The sequence below is a fragment of the Chionomys nivalis genome, chromosome 14 (assembly GCF_950005125.1).
Source record: "Chionomys nivalis chromosome 14, mChiNiv1.1, whole genome shotgun sequence".
NCBI classification, from domain to species: domain Eukaryota; kingdom Metazoa; phylum Chordata; class Mammalia; order Rodentia; family Cricetidae; genus Chionomys; species Chionomys nivalis.
Genome location: NC_080099.1, coordinates 16,125,887 through 16,145,136, shown reverse-complemented (window position 1 = coordinate 16,145,136; position 19,250 = coordinate 16,125,887). Strand labels below are relative to the sequence as shown.

General features: G+C 40.9%; 1 protein-coding gene across 1 annotated transcript in view; it reads right to left on the bottom strand.

Annotated features, from left to right (window-relative positions):
• Positions 1 to 18,721, bottom strand: part of Rab27b (RAB27B, member RAS oncogene family) — a 147,308-nt gene extending 128,587 nt beyond the window's left edge. The window contains exons 1-2 of the mRNA XM_057788608.1: positions 18,643 to 18,721; positions 18,436 to 18,510 (exon numbers count right to left, since the gene is read on the bottom strand). The gene's annotated coding sequence lies outside the window, so the exon portion shown is untranslated. The remainder of the gene's footprint in view (positions 1 to 18,435; positions 18,511 to 18,642) is intronic.
• Between the last annotated feature and the right edge of the window lie 529 nt (positions 18,722 to 19,250).

Here is a 19,250-nt window from a genome sequence, read left to right as displayed (position 1 = left end):
CGGGGGTGACTCAGGAGGAGGGTGACTCATATTCTGAACTGGCAGCTGGCAGTACCTATCACAAGGAGTTAGCATATGAGAATAAAAGCCCCTCTGGCTGGCCACACTTGAGCAAATCTTTGCTGCTATAAGGAACAACAAGAATTCAAGCTGGGAAGAACTCATGAGGATATTTTGGGTCAGGCTGAGCTGCTGGATCCAAAAACATGAACTCTGCCCACTACTGTCAGAATCACTTAGGAGGCTTGTGAAAAATGCACTTTGTGTGGCCGCCATAAACTTGAGAGAGTAGCATGGTTCAGTCCCTAAAGCTTTTGCCTCGCAACTAAGAAGAGCTAGTCTGTCTTTGGGCCCCATAACCCACATTAGAAAATGGCTTGATGTTACGTACTTGCAATCCCTGCCCAGAGAGAGAGAGAGAGAGAGACTAGTTTCCTGGGAGCATCTGGCCAAGCAATCTAGGCAGCTCCAGGCCGTGAGAGCCCCTGCCTCAAAGGAGGTAAACGTTGTTATGGAAGATGACACCCAAGGCTGTCCTCCGGTCTCCATACTCATGTACATATTTACATGCTAATGTCCCTCTGTACCCACACATATTTTAAATACTGCTTCAATTTTATGAAGGTATATATGTGTCTTAGCCCAGAACTACAATCTCTGAGACTCTGGTTTACAACTCTGTCTTTCTCCAGTTTCCCATAGTCCGAGGCCTTCTATTTTAAGCCCCAAATAAAATACCTGCAATTCCTGCCTTTGCCTGCACACCTGAGGATCATACTCTTTTAGAGAGGGCCTAGATCTACTTAAACTTAAGCAGTTGATTTAGAGACTTTTGCCTGTTGTTATAAGATGTTATCTGTGACATTTACTACAGTGAACCCCAAAGTGTGCTACAGTTCAGAAGGAAGACTTGCGTAGAAAACCCATCTCACTAAATCCAGTCATTTATCTTTAGACTTCCCTTAGAAGACTCTAGAAGATTCATATTTTTTAATAACATAATCCTCTCAGGAAATATGCTAATCCTTAGAAGGACTCAGATGATTCTGTGGATACAAAACAATATTATAATTTTAAATGGGATTAGAAGAGTCGTGGAGAAAGCCTCAGTAAGAACAATACAAAATGCTCAAACTGGAAATTCTGATTTCACAGTCTAATAACTAGCATTGTGTCTAAAAGCCAAGCATATTTTGGAAAGTCTCAAATGTGGGGAGGCAATGTTTGGGGTGCAGAAAAAGAAAGCAATTGAAATTATAGGAACTCAACAATCTGTTATATGGTAACGGGAACTAAAGGTCAGATATACAATCAGTGACATAAACAAGAACCTCAAAGTCCTTGCCTGCTCAAGACTACAGGACCAGAAAGGGGTTATCGTCTGCCGAATTCCCCAGTCCTAGTTAGAAAGCACATTTTTGAGGACAAGGCAGCTCCCTAGTTTTCCCAAAGTAGACTGTGGTTTGATCACCCTCTCTAAAGCTGCCCCCAAGCTATGCAAGCTAACACAGATGCAGACTTTACAAGGCTGCAGAGCAGACTTTGAAGGAGCTAGACCTATCCCTGGTGTCCTGGGACACAGCCAACATCCCCAGAGGAATGCGAATGTTACACAACAGGAAAGTCTTTGGTCTTGATATTCGAGCTGGCAGCCTTCTCACTGTGGTTTGGTTCCTGGGATTTGCTGTGTTCTCTGTCACCCTCTAGCAACACAGAAAATGTGGGAGCCAGACTGCTTTACACCCACCATTCGGCTGTCTCCAGGACACCTGTTCATCAGATTCCTTGCTTTGTACTCAGAAGATGCAAATAAATTTAGCAGCGAAAGAAAAAAAAACATATATATGTATGTATACACACACACACACAAATGGGGCAAATCTGCTTTATGAAGAGCAAATGAATTCTTACTAGAAACATAAACTATTCAAGTGACCTTATTTTTAATATTTAGATCACAGATCACACCTTCTTTTTTTTCTTACTTACAGACTTAAGTATTGTACGTACATATACTTTTGGAAGTTTATCAAGTCAAAGGGTGAAATTACATCCAGACACTTTAGCAAAGAGATAGACCTCACGTATGATAGTAGCCACGACACTATTCCCCACCATTAAGGCTTACAGAAAGGCCTCTCATGTAGGTGTCTTGGGAAACAATGCTCCAAGAGGTACCCATCTTCCTCTAGTTATTACAACAAATTCACCTTCAGAAGCAATCTTCTTGGAAGTATTTTCTCCTGATCATTTGTCAAATAAATAAATAAAATAAAAAGTCAGAAACAAGCAAAAAGATTGCCTTGGCTTCTTTCTTCTTTTCTTTCAAGCTTTGCATATTAAAGCACTTACTCACCAATACAAATCTCCACTCACTTTGATACTAGGATGCACTTTCGGTTGCAATGGGAGACTTTAGGCTAGCACCAACCCCTCAAGAGTGATTTTGCCAGAAGGAAGAATGTCAGAATTCTCCGAGGTTGTTTTCACAAGTAGTTAAATTCTAGAATATGTCTTCAAAAACTGCACTTGAAGTTTTAATCTACTGTCATCTTCTGCCTGTAGATTCAAAAACCAAGCCATGAAGCCAGGAGGGAGGCCACTTTTAATCTACACCAGCTATTACAAACCATTGAAAAAGTTCTTAGACTCTTATTCTGGGAACTCTGTGTCTCTAGGTTAGGATTATGCTGGCCTTCCCTGTCACCTGGCAGGACGAACCCAGTCTGCTCACTCTCAATCTCTCCCTTGCTAGGAGGTGAACTGGTCGCAGGCCCCCTCCTTCTTCTGAAGAGGCAGCTCTCTGTCTCTCTCTCTGTCTCTGTCTCTGTCTCTGTCTCTCTCTCTCTCTCTCTCTCTCTCTCTCTCTCTCTTTCTTCCTCCTCCCTCCCTCCTTCCCTCTTTGCCTCTTTCTTTCTTCCTTTCTTTCTTTCTTTCTTTCTTTCTTTCTTTCTTTCTTTCTTTCTTTCTTTCTTTCTTTCTTTCTTTCTTTCTTTCTTCTTTCCCTGTCTCTCTCTGCCTTCCTCTCTCTACACCCCCTCTTTAATAAAACATACTGAATCTCCCTTTGCATGGCGTATTCTGTTTCCTGCCCACGGTCCCCCACCAGCAGTGGGAACAGCCAGGGTCACTCTTTCGCTCTGAAGCTCACATGCTACTTCATATTTGTATATATTTAAAGCTACTTTGTACTTAGCAGTATCCATGTCGTACTGACTTATATGTCACAGAAGGGGAAGGCATAGATGACTCTGTCCACATTGACATGAAGAAACACTACAGAAGAGAGCTGTTAGGTTTCAGGACCAGGGTGGGGAAGTGAGGTGGAGGGGGTCGGGGTGGCAGATTGGCAGAGGCAAATAGGCAAGACTTCTTGACTTTTTATGTGTTGTTTAAATTTGCAATTACCCATTAAGAATTTTTAATGGTCCCATAGGATGGTATTATGCCCTTTAGTAAGTGTTTATCTTAACTTCGGAAGTAATTGTGATACCACGTGGTTCTTAGATTTATACGTGAAGGATGTTTATCCCATATCCATGACCTCCAAAATAAGCTGCTACCACAGTTAGATGTCTGTTGTTACCCAAAAGGCTAAGTAGGATTTATTAAAACAAAGACCAACTTTTAACCATCTCTTCATGTTCCGCCAGTTTCTTAGCCCTCTTTTCCTTTTTAATAAAACTGAAGCAGAGAAAGGAGCATCTTCCTCCATTTCACCCTTTGTGTCACCAATCAATAAGGAAAAAATAATAATTATTATTTAGTCAATGCTTACAACATAAAACGTGAAGCCCAGGCTTTGGGTATAAAACTTGAGGGAGACGGCAGGTCGGAATACTCCAGTGACATATCCAAATTGCCAATCCAGCATGCATGCATGCCTAATTCTGCCTAATTACAAAGATTTGACTCTGGTCTCGCGGGACCACGTGAGCTGCTCTGGAGGCCTGACTCCTCTTGAGAGAGTGTGATGTGCAGACTAGAGATGCTCAGCCATGGGGCTGTGCAACTCAGGCAGGTGTTCTGTGAATGACAAGTTGATGAGAAATTCTTCATTTTCTCTCCTATTCTACTGTCCACACGAACCATGCCATGTTCCTGTCTGTAATGAAAAGTGTGTGCTGGAAAAGGGACCAGACTGCAAAATGCTTTTCCAATGGAGAGCTGGAAAGAAGGCCATGCCGTTTTCTCTCCAACCCTGACGTTCTAGTCATATTCCTATTGAGATGTCAGAGTTTGGAGCTGTTTCATTTTCCAGAGACTGGATGGTAAAGAGCCCAGCAGGAGTCACCTGCTAAAGCCCCCGTCTTACTGCCACTGCCTTGTGAAGACTCACTTGAGTAATTGCGATTTTCTAGAAATAGCCGTGGGATGAATTAACTTTTGTAATCAAAGGTCTATAAAATAAAAAAAGGCAAGTGGGTAAATAGGACACCATCAATTTAAAACGTTTTACTATGAGAAAAGAATCTGTTATGAAGATGAAAAGTCAAATTTCAGGATATGAAAATCTATTTCCAATACTTTTATTTTACATTTTACAAATGTTTCATATATACAGTATGGAGAGCATGCTTAGATATCTGTGTGGGGAAATTATTTGAATAAGCATTGCTTAAAAGAAGGCAGATGCCTATAAAATAAGAAATAGGTGCTAAAGAAGAAGCTTGAGTCAGTGGTTAATCATCCAAGGATTATCAAAGGAGTCCGGCACAGCACTTGTGCTGTTTCTTCTCTTGGGACTTCTTGGTATTTCCTACCAAAGCCTGGTATCTCTTTTGTATTATATGATTTGGTATTTGGCATGCATTTCATATACTAGTCATTCAATTTTAAGAACACATTTTCATTTTTCATCTTTGACACAGATCCTTAGAAAGCAGAAACTGTAGCCAATTTTCTTCTGTATAGGAATGCTTTCTATACAGTCAAGTTCAATAAGACCTGGACACATTGTCCATAATTATAATGATTGTCTCATCTTCAAAAATCTTTTCTAGTCAATATTGCCAAATACTCTAGATAAAGTCACATTGATTTAAAATAAAAAGTTTACTTATCTAAGGAATATTTTAGGTAAGTTCACTTCCTAAAAACTATTTTCTTAGTAAGTTTGTCCATCTAGAGCCATTCATTTACTCACTTGCCAACTCTCGAGGACTAGAAGGACACACCTCTGGTAAGAGCATATGCCTAAGTGTTATAAGCATCACTCAGCACTGTTAAGAATGTTAATTCCGGGCTGGAGAGATGACTCAGTGGTTAAGAGCACTGCTTGCTCTTCTAAAGGTCCTGAGTTCAACTCCCAGCAACCATATGGTGACTCACAACCATCTGTAATGAGATCTAGCCCTCTTCTGGACTGCAGGCATACATGCAGACAGGACACTGTATACATAATAAATAAGTAAATCTTTTCAAAAAAAAATGAATGCAAATTCCAAGCTTCTTTGTTGTTGGCACTCCCCCAGTAAAGGAAGAAATCTGTGTGGTCTTTTAACCCTTGATTGACAGCAGAAAGATATTTTCCTATGTCTGGCTGCCTTGAAAGGTTAGCTGCCAACCAAAGAGCCCACGATGACTTGCTATGCTGACCTCACGACATCCCAGCTGTTGTGACTACATGGCAAAGTCCTTGAGGAAACCATGCTCCAACACAAGGAACACAGTAAGGGCATATGCCACTGAAGTCACAGACTTTTGCTTCAGGAACTTCCTCCAGTCAAAACTGCTGCAGCCTGTATCAATAACAGAAAACATCACTTCAGTCATGATCTTTTTTGTTTGTTTGTTTTTGTTTTTTTTGGGGGGGAGGGGAGTCTAAAAAGAGTTTCTCTGTAACTTTGGAGCTTGTCCTGGAACTAGACTAGATCCTAGTGGTGGGATTAAAGGCGTGCACCACCACAACTCGGCCAGTTATGATCTTGATGTGACCCTACCTGCAGATCCTACAAATGACCTTGCCTGTAGTTACTCTGGACCAAGTCATCATGGTCTTTGACAGCATCAGAGAGTAGAAAGCCACCACCTGACACAGTCTGTGATGAGTAGAAAGGAGGTTGCACCCATGTGAAACTCGTGATTGGTTTTAATAAAGGGCTTGTGGTAAACCGGAAACCGTATATACTCCAAGCTGTGATTTGTGGAATTTCAGTCCACACAAAGGCACAGAACACCCTTTTCTGATAGCATAGAGAGGGTGTTTGCTATGACTTCTGTATTAATTTGGGGGATTCTCTTTTATACAACCTCTTGGTATTGTAGCATAAGTCCCAATAAAAATTTTTACCAGATTTTGTTTTGTTTTGTTTTTAGCTACCATGTCTTTATAGCAGGCTGAGCTGACTGAGTTGACTGCGTAGAAAGCAGACAAAGTCTGGGACTTCCAATTGCAGTGACAATGGCATTGCAACATCAGCTGAAGAATAAGTAGAGTAACCAGGAACTGACGAACCCAAAAGCTGCTGAGAATTTCAGAGCCGCATGAAAACATAAGCCACCCCATCCCCCAAACCCGGAACTCTAATATATAATAGGAGATGGCTGAAGAGTTTCAAAGATGTCTGAGGGCGGAACCTTAGACTGGACAGAAAGTGGAAAGCATTAAGAAGATGAGCTATGGTAGGGAAGATGAGGCCCTGTGCAGAGTCAAGAGCAGCTTCAAACTGCAGGCCCCAGTTAGTGGGAGAGTCCCAAAAGCACCAAGGCTGGAGGCTCAGGTTCTGTCCTCGGCTGTGCTCCAGTCACTAAGTGCTGGCACCCTCAGCGCACCCTAAGCCCAGGGCAATCAGCACCTGAGCACTTACGGCAATTAGCCCCTGGCACCGATTGCTTAAGAATCATAAGCCCTTAATTCTCAAGGCTTAGTCCTCAATGCTTCTGGGTTTGGATGCTCAGTGTGTGCGCCCCTGGGGCTGTCAACACTAAAGGGGCTGGTACTTGCTATTCTGATTTCTATCCAGCTATGGGAAAGGATTCCAACCACCCATCTGTAACACCCCAATAAACATATATTGACCATCTATCTTCACCAAATGCTGGGTTAAATTGTGAAAATAGATATCATTATGTGCTCACATCCTAGAAAAGATCTCAAAATCGGCAGAGAATATTCATAGCACATGGATAAACACATCCCAAGAGGTATGTGCAAAGATCCCATAACTCACCAAGAAAGTAAAGAAAATAAAACTATGATCATTCTTCTCGCGACTTTTAGAAACTCCTCCCATTTAGTTCACTTGAACATCTGCACACAAATGTCCTATAACTGATACTGACAGTAAAGGTTGAGCTATAATTTGATCAATCAAGTTGTTACTATTTTCTCAGGCAAGGGTAGAATCCCACTTTCTCTGACTCTCTACCTAGGCACCCGCAGCTTCACTAAAGTCAATAAACCGATGCAAGACAAGTTCCGTATCAACAGGACAGAAACCTGCTTCCATAAGCCGGCCCAGGGTAAGCGATGGACTAAGAAACCACAGTCAATGACTCAATAGCTGTTTAACGAAGGTGACCTTCGAGGAAAGTCAAAGTGACTAGTTAAGCATCTTAGTCAGACAAACGGAAACATTTGGGCAATCATGAGTGAGAAGGTACCCATTACTTGGACTGTATGTATTTATTTCCTTATTCTTATTAATCTTTTCTCCTTTTTTTCCAAAATAGAAACATTAATAACCTGTGAAGAACAGTGTTTTCAAGTCAATAACTTTTTTATCTCGGTTGCTTACATTTGTGAAGATGAGTACACAACTCTTTCAGGAAAGACAAAGTGCAGGAGTTACGGTGTTGCGTGCATACAACTCTAGAGCTTGGGAAACTGAGGCAAGGGAGTCAGAAATTTCAAGTTAGCCTGGGCTACGCAGCCATACCACACCTCGCAAGCAAACAAACAAATGAGCAGAAAGTATAACTGAGGGAATTTTTATACTGTATTCAAACTTTATCAATTTAACTTTATAATTTTATAGTTAAATAGTAACAAATAAATAGTAATGACTTTATTGGACACTATAGTCTAGGTCGAAATACATTTAGTTTAACTTATTTTTTTATTAATTAAAAACCTAGAAAATATGTAAATTTGTAGAATTTTGTAATTTAGACCTTTTCAAGTTTGCTTTCTGTTGTTGCGAAATGCTATAAACAAAACAGTTTGGGGAGGTAAGGGTTTGTTCCAGCTTACAAATTATATAGTCTATTAGCAGGGGAAGTTAAGGCAGGAGCTCATGGCAGGACCTGAAGGCAGTTACTAAAGCGAAGAAAATGGGGAACAACTGCTTATGGCCTCATTGCAGGTTCACATTTAGCTTCCTTTCTTATACGGCACCCCAATACAGGGTAGTTCACTGAGCCTGGAGTTAAGCTTGCATCCAGGAAGCTCCAGCAAGCCCCCAGCATGCCCCCATTAACTCCTCTCTCCAGCACTTGGGGTGGTCTTAGAGTCATAAAAAGTTCTTTATTTTAGTTTATTTTGAACAACTTATATAAGAAGTAAAGAACAGCTGGGCAGTGGTGGTGTACACCATTAATTCCAGCACTCGGGAAGCACAGACAGGCAGATCTCTGTAAGTTCGAGGCCAACCTGATCTACAGGAGCTAGTCCCAGGACAGGCTCCAAAAGCCACAGAGGAACCCTATCTCAAAAAAAACAAAAAAGAAGTAAAGGACATGATAGTAATGGAAGTAACATAGACACACACAAATTTAAAATACCCATGATGCCAGACACGCCAACATTCTTTCAATAATGCATTTGACTGGTGTTTATGTTGTTGGAAAACTCTCTTTATTAAAAAAAATAAAGGTATAGAGATTAAAGTTTAGTGTTCTGTAGCACAGTAGCGTGAGTGTAATATATAACACAAACAGACAGACATATGCACACAACACACACACATTTTTGTAGTTCTAGGGATGGAATCTAGGTTCTCACACTTCCTAGGCAAGGGCTTTACCACCAAACTACACCAAAGCATTGTTAGGCATTTCATAAAAAGTGTGGAGAGAGTTTCAAATGTTCCCAACACAAAAGAAGCAATAATTTGTTAAAGAGACAGAAATGCTAATTACCTGATTTCTCACTGGACACTATATACATGCATCAAGCTATCACACTGTACCCCATAAATATACCCAACGATGTGCTATTTCAAATTACAACAAGGTGGGGAAAGCAAATCAGTTGTTCGAACACGTGCACTATTGCAGAGGACCTTAATTCCAGTTCCCAGCCCTCAACAGGCTCCCAAACACCTGTGACTCCAGCTCTGCGGAACCCAACAACTTCTTTTGCTGATTTCCCCTTCATCTTAAAATTGGATTGTGGGTTATCTTTAACCTTGAAAATGAAAATTTACCTTTCAGGTGTTATAGTCACCTGTGATGGTTTGAAAGGAAATGGATCCCAAAGAAACTGGCACCACTAGGACCCGTGGCTCATTGGAGGAAGCGTGTTACCGTGGGGGGCGGGCTCTGAGGTCTCTTTTCTCAACCTTAACTCAGTGTGACAGTCAGTGGACTTTATGTCGCCTCTGAATCCAGATGTAGGACTGTCAGCTCCTGCACCCCATTTGCTTCTTTGTCACCATGCTCCCTATCCTGATGATAATGAACTGAACCTCTGAAACTGTAAATAAGTAGCCTCAATTAAATCAATCAAATGTTTTTATTTGTAGGAGTTGCCATGGTTATGGTAGCTCTTCACAGCAACTCTAGGACTTCACCATAGTAGATCCGGTAGACATTTGGTTATTAGCATGAGAATCATGAGTGGGGAAATTCTGAGTTATCCCTTCAGGAATTTAGCTTTTTCTCTGAACCTCCGAACAGTACACTGGGGTAAGTGGGGAGGGGGGAACAAACAAACAAAAAATCCTTGTGCCTTAGAAATAACCCCAATGAGGCACATGGATTCTTGTATCAAATGAGATTTGATAACCATTTTGTGCCTTCATTTGGACTATGCTGCCTGGTAGAACTTTGCATGACTCATGCTTAGGATAAATAGGTGATATGGGATTCCTCCTGCATGCTGTGAATACCATTGGTTAATAAAGAAACTGTCTTGAGCCCATGATGGGGTAGAATGGAGCTAGGTGGGAAAGACTAAACTGCATGCTGGGAGAAAGAGGCAGCGTAAGGAGAAGCCATGTAGCCCCACCAAACACAGATGCCAGAACTTTACCCAGTAAGCCACAGACTCGTGGTGATATACAGATTACTAGAAATGGGTTAGATTAATATGTAAGAGTTAATACAGTTTCTGTGTGGTTATTTCAGGTCTGAGCAGCAGGGAACAACAAATGGCCTCCTACTACAAAGAGACATTTTTTTTGTTGTGATTAAATAGTTTTAATTGTGTACATTGATCTTCCTCATCTGTCGAGACAGGTTTTGTGTCGTAACCTACCCTTTAACTGTTTATGTAGAATAAACAGCTATTATTGCCCAGCAGACTGTTTTGTAAGGTGTGGGCCTCACAGATATTTAAGACTTAACTGATATCATTCAGTACTTCAGTGTCCTTAATGTTTGCCCCAAATCTGAAAGAATTATGGTGAAACTTTTCACTAATATTGCAGATTTGTCCTTTATTCTTATTTTATGTACTCTTTTATGCATTTTAGAGAATATTCTGAATATTTATACACTCCAGATGGTTATATTTTACTGGTGAATGGTGCCTTTTACCATTATTTTATGAATTTTTAAGTCTTAAATATATTTTCTGCCATAAAATTCACCTGCTACAATTAATCTTGCTGCGATATTCATTTAGAAGTACCTGAGAGATATTTAAGTATATCAACAACCCTTTGTTTAATGATGTTAATTCACTTCTAAAGTCCTTGTGGCTAAATTAAATATCTTCAAGTACAAAATAAAATGGTCATTATTTTAATACCAAGAATGATGTATCTTATGCCAACCCAAGATTTACGATTCTCAGAGAAAAGTGTATTGACTTAACCATAAAAACTAAGCTTTATAAACAACAAAAACAAACCAAGGAGAAAACAGAGTGCACACGTAAAATAGAACATGAGAAGAACTTACTGCGCTTGCCAATGAGGTGATGGAGGACTGTGTGTTTGTTAGATGTGCTCTTTGTCCACACCTCTATTTCAGCTTTGGGGAATTTTTTTTCTTTTATTTGAAATACCCTTGGAAATGGAGTAGTAACCCCAGATACTTTATTTTTATTTAAAAAATAAAAAGGAACTAAATGCACAAGGCTGCCTAAAGCAGAAAAGTCACAAAAGATTTCTTTCCTCCCTCCATTGACCGCACAGCAGTGTTTTCATTTGTTTGTTTTTTGTTTTTCAAGACCAGGTTTCTCTGTAGCTTTGGTCCCTGTCCTGGAACTAGCTCTTGTAGACCAGGCTTGTAGACCCGAACTCACAGAGATCCGCCTGCCTCTGCCTCCCAAGTGCTGGGATCAAAGGCGTGCGCCACCACCACCCTGCTGACACAGCGTTTTCTAAATATTCTGTGTGGAATTTGAACTTTCTGTCCTAGAAATTTGTCTTTATAAGAGAATCTTCCAAGCAGAAAATTTCATTTCTCATGAGCTTGTCAGGTTTGCATGAAGGTAAATAGAAAATGATGTCCCTTCTTGCCTATTGGTTTCTTGTGTTATCCCAATGAGGAACACAGAGTCCCCCATAACTTCATGTCATCCCTCTAGGTGCTACAACAGCAAAGGGCATGAACTAGGCAGCTGGTATATAGGCAAACTCAATCTCACTTGCAAATTTTTTATGTCACTGTGTCTTAAATGTATTTCTTTAAAAGAAGTGTATAAGGGGAATCTCTTTTTAAACTTTCTTGTGTGTGTGCGTGTGCGTGCGTGTGTGTGCGTGTGTGTGTGTGTGTTTGTGTGTAAATACAGTGCCCATGAAGGCCAGAGGTATCAGATGCCTTGGAATTGCATTGCAGTCAGAGGGCACTGGGACTTGAACTCCCATCCTCTGCAGGACCTGTGGATATTTTCAGCCACTGCCATCTCTCCAGTCAAGGATTCTTTTCTAAACACAAGATGAATAATCCATACATAGCATCATGCCCATTGATATGGTGAATTATGTGCTTCCACTTATGAACTTTCTACTGGTTTATTTGTTTTTGCTACTTGCCTGCTGTGCATGGGTTAATCATTGTCCTTTACTATTGCTTAATTACTGATTAGTTATTTGTTTTTATCTGCGCATGTGTGTGTCCTTGCATGAGTTTAGGCACATGACACACATGCAGGAATTGGAGTTGGGAGCTGCCTCATGTGTGTGCTGGAGAATCTAAAGCTGGTGTTTGGAAAGAACACTAAGTGCTCTTAACCACTGTGCCATCTCTCCAGGCCCTTCTTTTATTTTTATAAAGACAAAATTTATAACATTTGTACTTAAATTGAAATCTGAAGTTACTAACATAGTTACCAATTTCTCTAACAATGCTCTAAGTCAGATTCCTCCCTCCATTTCCCTATCTTATCATATTCTAATATTTACTTCTACCTTGCTTTTACAGTGACTCCAATATTTTGTCTTCAGTGTTTTTCCACAGTCTAGTTCCAGCGTGTTTAGGATGCAGCCTCCTTCTTCCCTACCTTGATTAGCGGTGTGCATATTCATTAGTTTTAGGGAGGGGGTTTTGCACCAAGAAACTGTAGGTGACTTCAGCAATAGGGGTCTTTTCTTGTTGTGAAGTTCTGGAGTGTAACCAATGGCATTGGCAATAGTCTATGATATTTTTGTGTATATGCAATCTCATTTCTCAAGAATTCCAAAATTTGTTATCATGTGGTATGCCTCTAGCATATTGTTGGACTGTAATAAGGTAACATCATTTAAACTGTTTTAATATGCACATTTCTGTTCAGACCTTTATACAATAGTAGGTAGTAGGTACCAGAGAAATGCAAATTAAAACTACTTTGAGATTTCATGATACCCTACTCAGAATAACTAAGGTTTATTTTTTTATGGCAACAAATGCTGGCATGGAGGTGAGAAAAGAGGAAGACCTATTCAGTGCTGGTGATGGTGCAAACAGGTGCAACCATTACGGAGATCAGTGTGGAGGGTCCTCAGAAATCTACAAACAGATTTACTACATGATCAAGCTGTACAATTCTTGGGAATACACCCCAAGGGTGCTATTTCCTGCCATAGACATAACTGCTCCTTCATGTACATTAGTGCTCTGTTAACAATAGAGAGAAAGTGGGAACAGCTAGATGTCCATCAATCTCTCATTAGATAAACTGTTGCTCAGAACACCTTGTTGTGGCACACCTACCCTTCACAGGATGCAGACTGTTCACAGTTCTGCACAAGGGTTTAATACGAATTTATTAATTCATCAATGACTGCCACTTTGAAAAGTTTTCTATGTAAATCTACACTCATCAGAGTTATGCATGCATAAGGACACACAGACACACCTCTGTTCTATGTTAGTATTTTCCTATTCAAAAATTTAAATTTTCATTTTGATATTTTTTTATAAAATAGATTCTGCTGCATCTAACACGTTCCATCCCAGTTTGATTTTCAGTGAGATGACATTTCTGAAATATTCCCCTCTGTGTCCACCTGCACCATTGAGAGGTGATGCAGGAAAATTTTAAATCGTGGTACTGTGCTTTCTCACTTAAAACCTGACTCTCAAAGAATTGGAATTGGGGTGGAGAGAGGGGGGAGTCCGGAATGAGTTGGGAGGAGAAAAAACATGACTAAAACACATTGTAGGGAAAAAAAATGTAAAGGAACTCAAGCAGTCGGCTTGGTATATAAATGTGGTTATTTGTGTACGTGTGTATGTCTTCAGGGCAAGATAAGGAGATTGCAAACCTCAAGCATTTAGATCTAAGTAACTCCAGTTCTCAATTAACTACTTTCTTGATCCACGAACTTGAATCTGAACTCTGTGCTGTACATTGTGATGTGCCAGGTTTAGCTATATTGAATTTCTCAAGTTGTACTTGATAGGCAGAGCCGAATATGGATATGCACAGTTTAGTCACAGGCTGTGAGTCTAACCTGCTGAGTATATTCATCTTAGAGCACTGTTCTCTGGAAGGATAGCATCAGAATTAACACTGGTCAACCACAGTGTTTATGGCTTTAAGACCAGAAAAATCGATGTCAGAAAAAAAGATGTAACCTTCCTAATATTTTATGAGATTATAAAGTAACTATGTAGTTTCCTCTTTCCCTCCCTCTATCCGGTATACACTCCAATATAACCTTCCTTGTTCTTCAAATTCATGGTCTCCTTTTTCATTGATTGTACACACATACACCATACACACACACAAACACTAATTTGTGTGTTCCTAAATACATAAAAACACCATTAAGTCTGTATAATGTTACGTGTATGTGTGCGTGCGTGTGTGTGTGCATGTGTGCATGTGTGCGTGCGTGTGTGTGTGTTTGGGGAAAAGCCATTTGGTATTAGGTAATCCATTAGTGTGTCTCAGCATCCCTTAGCTGTCTGGAGTTCTTTGTGTAGGGTTGAATCCTCTCCAGCTCTCTCCGCCTATTGTTGCTCCTGTTCAGCTCATGTCTAGGAAGTCATGTCCGTGAGACTTTATGAGTGTAGCTTCTGGCATTCAGCAGCAGCACTGAGTCACAGCACCTCCCTGCTCCCCGACCCCCTACAGTCTTTCCACCCCTTATGTGCAGAAGCCTTAGGCTCAGGAGTTGTGTTGTGGAGGTTTTATTCTCTACTTGGCTCTACAGCTCTGTATTTTGATTGCTTGAACTTCCTGGAAGATTCACAAGTAATGCTGCGTCTTTCCACTGCTGGTGGGAAGGTGTATTAATTATTTATCTCATTGTTGTGCAGAACACTTGGCAAAGGTGACTTAAGACGACATGGGATGAGTCTTAGTTCACAGTTCGAGGAGACAGCCCGTGCTGGTAGGAAAGTCACGGTGGTAGCGGTATGAGGTGGCTGGTCACATTCTACTCACAGTCACGGCCAGAGAGAGGTGAATGCTGACACTCAGATTCTTTCTTCTTTCTGTTTCCTCTAAGTCTTCAGCCCAAGTGAGGACGTAACAGTGACAGACATGTCCACACCGTTATGTCAAGCAGGAAGAGGAAATCCAAACAGTATTCTGAATTAGCCTGCTTATGAACAAATGCATAGCACACATTGTATGCTTTGGCTTTCTTCTCAAAGACTGGATTTCTAAAGCTTTCTACTATGTGTGTGTTCAGTTCCTTCTTCTCCTTGTTTACCCCCATTTTCTTCTTCTTCATCTTCTTATCTCCCTCTCTTTGTCTCTAGTGTTCATGAAGCAGTGCTTTCATGTGCAGCTCACATTGGCCTAGAACTCCTTATGTAGCCCAGGCTAGACGGGAGCCTGTAATCCTCCTGCTTCGGCTTCCCAAGTATTGGGATATCAGGAGTGGGCCCCTAGGCACTGCTCAGACTCTTTCTTTATAAGAAACTGTCAGTTCTGGAAGCAAAAATACCTTGGGTCTCAGCGCTAGGTAAATCCTAACATTCTCTTTTTGTTATACTGCAACCAAGTAAGTTCCATGATTCCACTGTTGTGCTCTCCGTGGCTTCCCTTTCCCTTCCAGCATTTTATTTAATAAGGGAAAAGTATAATTGGCTTGCAAAAGAAAAAAATAAATCTCAAGTTACATGAAATTTTAGCCTGTGGTGGCTTATGTAGGGCAACTGCTCCTCAAAATTCATATTTGAATTGTGATTTTTCTTTCTACATGAATCCAGAAGGGCAGTTTCTCACTTCTTAAGAATCTCTTTTTTTATCCATTCAATGAACACTGCCTCCTCCCATCCCCAGATTCCTATTAGAAGCTGACCCTGCTTGACTTCTTTTTTCTGTTGAGTAATCCTGGGAGCCACTGTCTCTAAACAATAGACAGGTACGGAGCACACACAAAGGAAAGTCAGTTATAATAGCAAAGTATCCCTTTAAAGAGGGTACCCTTCCATATGAGGGAATTATGGTGTAAAAACCACATAAAAATGAATACTGGGAAAATGTCCTTTTAGGGGAAAAATGCTAAAATCAACAAAACCAAGTTCACTATTAGCGGAACCTCTTTTAAGTAAACAGTGAGTCGCAAATGTCCACCTAACTGTGATCCCTGGAATCCAATCAATATTGAATCTCGGACGGTAGGCCTCTTCTCTGGGAAGTCACCAGATTATTATTGCTTTCACACTGTAGCAGATTGGTTTCAGCCTGTGTATATTCTTCAGCTTAAACTCCGCTTCTCTGCCAGCCATTCCAGACGTCCTCCAAGCTTTGCACCCATAGTAGGCAGCTAGGCAGATTCTCCTGGCCGACCTCAGTTAGAGACTGAAGTTCAGGAGGAGTTGCTTTATGGGAAGAGTAGCCAGTGCTGAATAACATATGTGTTTTGCGGATAACTTTCCACACATTGAATCCACATATAATCAATCTATTTTTAAATGATTTGTGTAGTAAGACACTGATAATGACAGTTGTCTTAGTCAGTGTTCTATTGCCCTGAAGAGACACCATGACCATGGTCATCTCTTATAAGGAAAGCATTTAATTGGGGTGGCTCGTTTACAGTTTCAGAGGTTCAGTCCATTATCACCACGACGGAGAGCATGGCAGCATACAGGGCAGACATGGTGCTGGTGAAGTAGCTGAGAGTCCTATGTCTTACAAGCAACAGGAAAATGGTCTGTGTGTTACACCAAGAGATGCTTAAGCCAAAGAGACCTCAAAGTCTGCTCCCACAGTGGCACACTTACTGGAACAAGGCCACACCTCATAATAGTACTACTCCCTATGTGCTTATAGGGGCCACTTACATTCAAACTAACACAATATGTGTCACATAAAACCGAAGAGAAAGCATGCATCCCACTCTTTGGTGGGCATAAGTTCTCCTACCTAAGCTTTAATTCCAAGAATTGAGTCATGTTTCTAGTTGAAAGACAGAAAAACTTCCTGAAGTGCAGGAGATGTCAAAGTTTACAGGCTCCTGGACCACAGCTATGTCAACAACTGAGAAGTAAAATTAAAATCTACCCTGGGTTCAGAAATCAATGAAAGGCATTTACTATGTCTAACCTAAAAAAAAATGTTCTTTCTAATCCAAATGTCAATGAGAATGCTTTTCTCTGCTTAAGAACTATCATGTACAGATAATAACATTTGCTTTCTGTATATTCGATACATCCAAAAGATACCGCAAATTGATAGTTTCAACAAATTTTAATTTCATTTAAAATAATATATGCCATATTTATATGGTAACTATTAGAGCTCCATATTTAAAACATAAGAAGTATGAAATACTCCAGTAAATCATAGCTACCCCTACAGCCTTTGTCTCTCCTTGCCAAACACAATGTTTTAGGAGAACTATAGGCAAATGTTCAAAGGTTTCAGGTTTCATTACTGAATACATTCTTATTTAGGGCATCTCAATGTATCAGGTATTTGGCATCTATACAGAAAATGTCTCGATCCAGTAAAAGGATTTATTAGTCCCTTAATAAGTGCTTTCTCTCAGTGAACTCATGACATTGATGTCTTGCGTTGTATCTTGATTATTTTCTTTCCCTGAGTTTACCTTACAAACATGAACTGACTACTGATAAACTCAATATTAGCAATGTCTCTGAATGGATCTACTTACAATTGGCAGCAGACTCACGCACATCTAAATGGATTACTGAGGAACTAAATAGCTAACAATCTCACTACGTCTTAAAGTTCTCAACGCCTGGAATCAGCACCGAGGCCCTGGAAGGCCTCTTCGATAGACCTGTTAATTACTTATAGAAAAATGTCACTTTTCCTCATAAAACTGTGTTTCTTTGGATTTTTTTAATAGTAAACAATTCCCTCCCCACACATGTTGCATAGAAGAGAATCTTAGGCTGCTCATTTTTCATATGCTTCTATGTGTAGTCTCCTAACTGTGCCATTGAGCATAAGTGGCAGGAGAGAAACATAGGTTTCTCTTCCGAGGCTTTAGTCTGGGGGATGAATGTCTCAGCAGCTTTCTGAAAGTCTGCCCTATGATAAGAGTATGGAACTGTGGACATAAAGGAAATGGGAAGAGAACACCACACGGCACCAGAGTAGAGATTAGAAAACTGTGTTGCAAGCTTTGAAAACAGAAACCAAGCTAGTAGTCTGAAGCCCTGAGCAAAATCACTCTCCAGTCCAAACTGTGTGCGAACCAGCCTCTCTAGCAAACTACAGCCTTCAGGAAGGAGCACAGCCACTCTGCAGTGGAGTTTCAGGCCCATCACTTGCGGTTTCTGTGCCCCTCTGTTGCTCTTCATGAATGAAACATGCCCATGGCACAGCACATTGGCTCCTTCGACAGGGAGGAAAAGGGTCAAGGGAGACAGCACCACCAGTGTGTTAGAGATGTGACACCAGGTACTTACACCTCCAAATGCTTCCAGATCACAGCCTCGGGGACTAGCTAGCCCATTTCTTTACGGCACTGTTGCTTCCATCCGCTGTGGGAATTAACATAAAATGATAGAGTAACCGGTTAGAGCTGGACAGCTCTACAGAACGTCAGATTATGTGAACACGGAAAGGCATGCGGACACGGTACAAAAGCTGAGTGATAAATAGATCGTCTGTACCTTCTCGTCTGCAAAAGGGAGGCTATCTGAGCCTCGGTGCCCGCTGCTCTCTTGTGTAACACCAAAACCGGCTCAGTCCTTCTGACAGGGTGAGAAGCGCGCCAGCAGACAGTGTCTGGGCGGTCCTAGTGCCTGCTCAGGTTAGTAGACTAGCAGACTCCACAGGGTCTCCCTGCTGTGTCTTTCAGGGGCTGCCTCCAAGAGGTTTGAAGAATGTCAGTCTGGCTAACCGGCAGCCACAGTGGGCATTGTTTAAATGGGAGATTGTAAATAACAGCAAATGATAGTGGGCTATGTAAATAAGAGTTTGCTAATATCATTCAAACTATGCTGTAGAGAATAAAAGGTTTAGAGATGAAGAAAGTGTGCTGACAAGCGGCAAGGCAGCGGGCCATCAAACAGGAACCAGTTTGCACAAACACCGTGTTTATTGAAATGCATTTATTTTGTCGAGTTTTTTTAACCCACATTTAGATTGCAAAGGTTAGATTACAGGAGGATCCCCCCCCCCACACACACACACACACACGATTAACAAGCACTCTGGGGTTCTAATAATTGAAGCCTAGCCTAGCCGGTTAAAAACGCAAAAGAAAACAAATGGAGAC